A 6,000-nucleotide genomic window follows, 5' to 3' on the forward strand; every position below is an offset into this window, starting at 1 on the left:
GTGTAAATCAGGATGCAATGTTCCATCTCCTGCAAAGGGATTAGCTAGCAGTTTCTCTACCATACCCAAAGGAATTTCAAAGTAAACATTTTCAGTAGGTTCAGTAGGTCGAGGAGCAACTCTTTGCTCTACTGGTCGGGTGAAGATACCCCGAACAAGCCCCTCAAAGGATTATGTTCCATAGTAACAAGTGACAGTAAATTTCAGTACACTATATAAATGTTCCCTTACCAAGTTCCACTTACCAAAGGCGCTTCACTCCCCGACAACGGCGCCAGAAAAGAGTCTTGATGACCCACAAGTATAGGGGATCTATCTAGTCCTTTCGATAAGTAAGAGTGTCAAACCCAACGAGGAGCAGAAGGAAATGACAAGCAGTTTTCATTAAGGTATTCTCTGCAAGCACTGAAATTGTAGGTAACAGATAGTTTTGTGATAAGATAATTTGTAACGGGTAATTAGCAATGAAAGTAAATAAGGTGCAAAGGTGGCCCAATCCTTTTTGTAGCAAAGGACAAGCCTGGACAAATTCTTATATAGAGAAAAGCGCTCCTGAGGACACATGGGAATTATCGTCAAGCTAGTTTTCATCACGTTCATATGATTCGTGTTTGTTACTTTTATATTTTGATATGTGGGTGGACCGCTGCTTGGGTACTGCCCTTTCTTGGACAAGCATCCCACTTATGATTAACCCCTATTGCAAGCATCCACAACTACAAAACAAGTATTAAGGTAAACCTAACCATAGCATGGAACATATGGATCCAAATCAGCCCCTTACGAAGTAACTTATAAACTAGGGTTTAAACTTTTGTCACTCTAGCAACCCATCATCTACTTATTACTTCCCAATGCCTTCCTCTAGGCCCAAAATAATGGTGAAGTGTCATGTAGTCGATGTTCACATAACAACACTAGAGGAGAGACAACATACATCTCATCAAAATATCGAACGAATACCAAATTCACATGACTACTAATAGCAAGACTTCTCCCATGTCCTCCGGAACAAACATAACTACTCACAAAGCATATTCATGTTCATAATCAGAGGGGTATTAATATGCATTAAGGATCTAAACAAATGATCTTCCACCAAATAAACCAACTAGCATGAACTATAAGGAGTAATCAACACTACTAGCAACCTACAGGTACCAATCTGAGGTTTTGGGACAAAGATTGGATACAAGAGATGAACTAGGGTTTGAGAGGAGATGGTGCTGGTGAAGATGTTGATGGAGATTGACCCCCTCCCGATGAGAGGATCGTTAGTGATGACGACGATGATGGTTTCCCCCTCCCGGAGGGAAGTTTCCCCGACAGAACAGCTCCGTCGGAGCCCTAGATTGGTTCTGCTAAGGTTCCGCCTTGTGGCAGCGGAGTTTCATCCCGAAAGCTTGCTTATGATTTTTTTCCAGGGTAAAAGACTTCATATAGCAGAAGATGGGCACCGAAGGGCTGCCAGGGGGCCAACAAGGCAGGGGGCGCCCAGGGGATAGGGTGCGCCCCCCACCCTCGTGGATGGTGGGTGGCTGCTACGTCTTGAGCTTGCGTTGGTTTTCCTTGAAGAGGAAAGGGTGATGCAACAATAGTAGCGTAAGTATTTCCCTCAGTTTTTGAGAACCAAGGTATCAATCCAGTAGGAGGCTCCTCAAAAGTCCCACGCACCTACACAAACAAACAAAGAACTCACAACCAACGCAATAAAGGGGTTGTCAATCCCTTCACGGCCACTTGCAAAAGTGAGATCTGATAGAGATAGTATGATAAGATAAATATATTTTTGGTATTTTATAATATAGATTTGAAAAGTAAAGATGCAAATAAAAGTAGATTGAAAGCTTATATGATAAAAGATAGACCCGGGGGCCATAGGTTTCACTAGTTGCTTCTCTCAAGATAGCATAAGTATTACGGTGGGTGAACAAATTACTGTCGAGCAATTGATAGAAAAGCGAATAATTATGAGATTATCTAGGCATGATCAGGTATATAGGTATCACGTTCGTGACAAGTAGACTGACTCCTGCTTGCATCTACTACTATTACTCCACACATCGACCGCTATCTAGCATGCATCTAGAGTATTAAGTTCATAAAGAACAGAGTAACGCATTAAGAAAGATGACATGATGTAGAGGGATAAACTCATGCAATATGATATAAACCCCATCTTTTTATCCTCGATGGCAACAATACAATACATGCCCTGCTGCCCCAGCTGTCACTGGGAAAGGACACCGCAAGATTGAACCCAAAGCTAAGCACTTCTCCCATGGCAAGAAAGATCAATCTAGTAGGCCAAACCAAACTGATAATTCAAAGAGACTTGCAAAGATAACTTAATCACACATAAAAGAATTCAGAGGAGATTAAAATATTTCCCATAGATAAACTTGATCATAAACCCACAATTCATCGGATCTCGACAAACACATTGCAAAAAGAGTTACATCGAATAGATCTCCGAGAAGATCGAGGAGAACATGGTATTGAGATCCAAAAAGAGAGAAGAAGCCACCTAGCTAATAACTATGGACCCGAAGGTCTGTGGTAAACTACTCACAACTCATCAGAGAGGCTATGGTGTTGATGTAGAAGCCCTCCGTGGTTGATTCCCCCTCCGGTGGAGTGCCGACGAAGGCTCCAAGATGGGATCTCGCGGATACAGAAGGTTGCGGCGGTGGAATTAGGTTTTCATGGCCGCCCGAGGGGCCCACAAGATAGGGGGGCACGCCCAGTAGGGGGGGCGTGCCCTCCACCCTCGTGGCCGCCTCGACTGCTTCTTGACTTGCACTCCAAGTCCTATGGATCACGTTTGTTCCAAAAATCATGCTCCCGAAGGATTCATTCCATTTGGACTCCGTTTGATATTCCTTTTCTTCGAAATACTGAAATAAGCAAAAAAAATAGCAATACGGGTTGGGCCTCCAGTTAGTAGGTTAGTCCCAAAAATGATATAAAAGTGTAAAGTAAAGCCCATAAACTTCCAGAACAGGTAATATAATAGCATGGAACAACCAAAAATTATAGATACGTTGGAGACGTATCAAGCATCCCGAAGCTTAATTCCTGCTCGTCCTCGAGTAGGTAAATGATAAAAACAGAATTTTTGATGTGGAATGCTACCTAGCATAATTCTCAATGTAATTTTCTTTATTGCGACATGAATGTTCAGATCCAAATGATTCAAAATTAAAGTTCAAATTGACATAAGAAATAATAATACTTCAAGCATACTTAGTCAAGCAATCATGCCTTCTCAAAATAACATGGCCAAAGAAAGTTATCCCTACAAAATTATATAGTCTAGCTGTTGCTCTATGTTCATCACACAAAGTATTTAATCATGCACAACCCCAATGACAAGCCAAGCAATTGTTTCATACTTTAGTAATCTCAAACTTTTTCAACTTTCACACAATACATGAGGTGAGCCATGGACATAGCACTATATGTGGAATAGAATGGTGGTTGTGGAGAAGACAAAAAGGAGGAAGATAGTCTCACATCAACTAGGCGTATCAACGGGCTATGGAGATGCCCATTAATAGATAACAATGTGAGTGAGTAGGGATTTCTATGCAACAGATGCGCTAGAGCTATAAATGTATGAAAGCTCAACAAAAGAAATTAAGTGGGTGCGCATCCAACTCGCTTGCTCATGAAGACCTAGGGCATTTTGAGGAAGCCTATCATTGGAATATACAAACCAAGTTCTATAATAAAAAATTCCCACTAGTATATGAAAGTGACAACATAGGAGACTCTCTATCATGAAGATCATGGTGCTACTTTGAAGCACAAGTGTGGTAAAAAGGATAGTATCATTGTCCCTTCTCTTTTTTTTCTCTTTTTTGTTATTTGGCCTTTCTTTTTTTGGCCTTTCTCTCTTTTTTTTAAAAGTCCGAAGTCTCATCCCGAATTGTGGGGGAATCATAGTCTCCATCATCCTTTCCTCACTGGGACAATGCTCTAATAATGAAGATCATCACACTTTTATTTACTCACAACTCAAGATTACAACTCAATACTTAGAACAAGATATGACTCTATATGAATGCCTCCGGCAGTGTACCGGGATATGCAATGAATCAAGAGTGACATGTATGAAAAATTATGAAGGTGGCCTTGCCACAAATACGATGTCAACTACATGATCATGCAAAGAGCAATATGACAATGATGATGCGTGTCATATAAACGGAACAGTGGAAAGTTGCATGGCAATATATCTCGGAATGGCTATGGAAATGCCATAATAGGTAGGTATGGTGGCTATTTTGAGGAAGGTATATGGTGGGTGTATGGTACCGGCAAAAGTTGCGCGGCACAAGAGAGGCTAGCAATGGTGGAAGGGTGAGAGTGCGTATAATCCATGGACTCAACATTAGTCACAAGAACTCATATACTTATTGCAAAAATATACAAGTCATTGAAAACAAAGTATTACACGCATGCTCCTAGGGGGATAGATTGGTAGGAAAAGACCATCGCTCGTCCCCGACCGCCACTCATAAGGAAGACAATCAATAAATAAAATTGTGCTCCAACTTCATCACAAAGCGGTTCACCATACGTGCATGCCACGGGAATCACAAAATTCAACACAAGTATTCTTTAAATTCATAATCACTCAACTAGCATGACTCTAATATTACTACCTCTATATCTCAAAACAATTATCAAGTATCAAATTGATCATAGCATCCAATTCACTTTCTATGATAGTTTTTATTATACCCAACTTGGATGCCCATCATTCTAGGACCAATTTTATAACCATAGAAAATACCATGCTGTTCTAAGAGACTCCAAAAATAATATAAGTGAAGCATGAGAGATCAACAATTTCTTTAAAATTAAGCCACCGCCGTGCTCTAAAAGATATAAGTGAAGCACTAGAGCAAAAACTATCTAGCTCAAAAGATATAAGTGAAGCACATAGCGTATTCTAATAAATTCTAATCAAGTGGGCTTCTCCCAAAAGGTGTGTACAGAAAGGATGATTGTGGAAAACTAAAAAGCAAATACTAATATCATACAAGACGCTCCAAACAAAACACATATCATGTGGCGAATAAAAATATAGCTCCAAGTAAAGTTACCGATAAACGAAGACAAAAGAGGGGATGCCTTCCGGAGGCATCCCCAAGCTTAGGATTTTGGCTATTCTTGAATATATTGGGGTGCCATGGGCATCCCCAAGCTTAGGCTCTTTCCACTCCTTATTCCATAGTCCATCAAATCTTTACCCAAAACTTGAAAACTTCACAACACAAAACTCAACAGGAAATCTCATAAGCTCCGTTAGTGAAAGAAAGCAAAACCACCACATAAGGTACTGCAATGAACTCATTATTTATTTATATTGGTGTTAAACCTACTGTATTCCAAGTTCTCTATGGTTCATATCCTTACATACTAGCCATAGATGCATCAAAATAAGCAAACAACACACGAAAGGCAGAATCTGTCAAAAACAGAACAGTCTGTAGCAATCTGTAACCCTCGAATACTTATGGACCTCTAAAAATCCTACCAAAATAGGAAGTCCTAGGAAATTTGTCTATTGATATACATAAAAAATAATCAATGCAAAATCACGTTTCTGTGAATTAACAAAACTATTTTCGTGCGTGCAAAGTTTCTGTTTTTCAGCAGAATCAAATTAACTATCACCATAGGTTATCCTATAGGTTCTACTTGGCACAAACACTAATTAAAACATAAAAACACATCTAGACAGAAGGTAGATGCAAAATTTATTACTAAACAGAAATAAAAACAAAAAACATAAATAAAATTGGGTTGCCTCCCAACTAGCACTATCGTTTAACGCCCTTAGCTAGGCATAAAAGCGAGGATAGATCTGCGTAGTGCCACCTTTGGCACTCAATTCATAAGTAGCTCGCATGATAGATTCATAAGGTAATTTAACTTTCTTCCTTGGAAAGTGCTCCATGCCTTTCCTTAATGGAAATTGGAATCTAA

Source organism: Triticum dicoccoides, chromosome 1B (assembly GCF_002162155.2).
Source record: "Triticum dicoccoides isolate Atlit2015 ecotype Zavitan chromosome 1B, WEW_v2.0, whole genome shotgun sequence".
NCBI lineage: Eukaryota > Viridiplantae > Streptophyta > Magnoliopsida > Poales > Poaceae > Triticum > Triticum dicoccoides.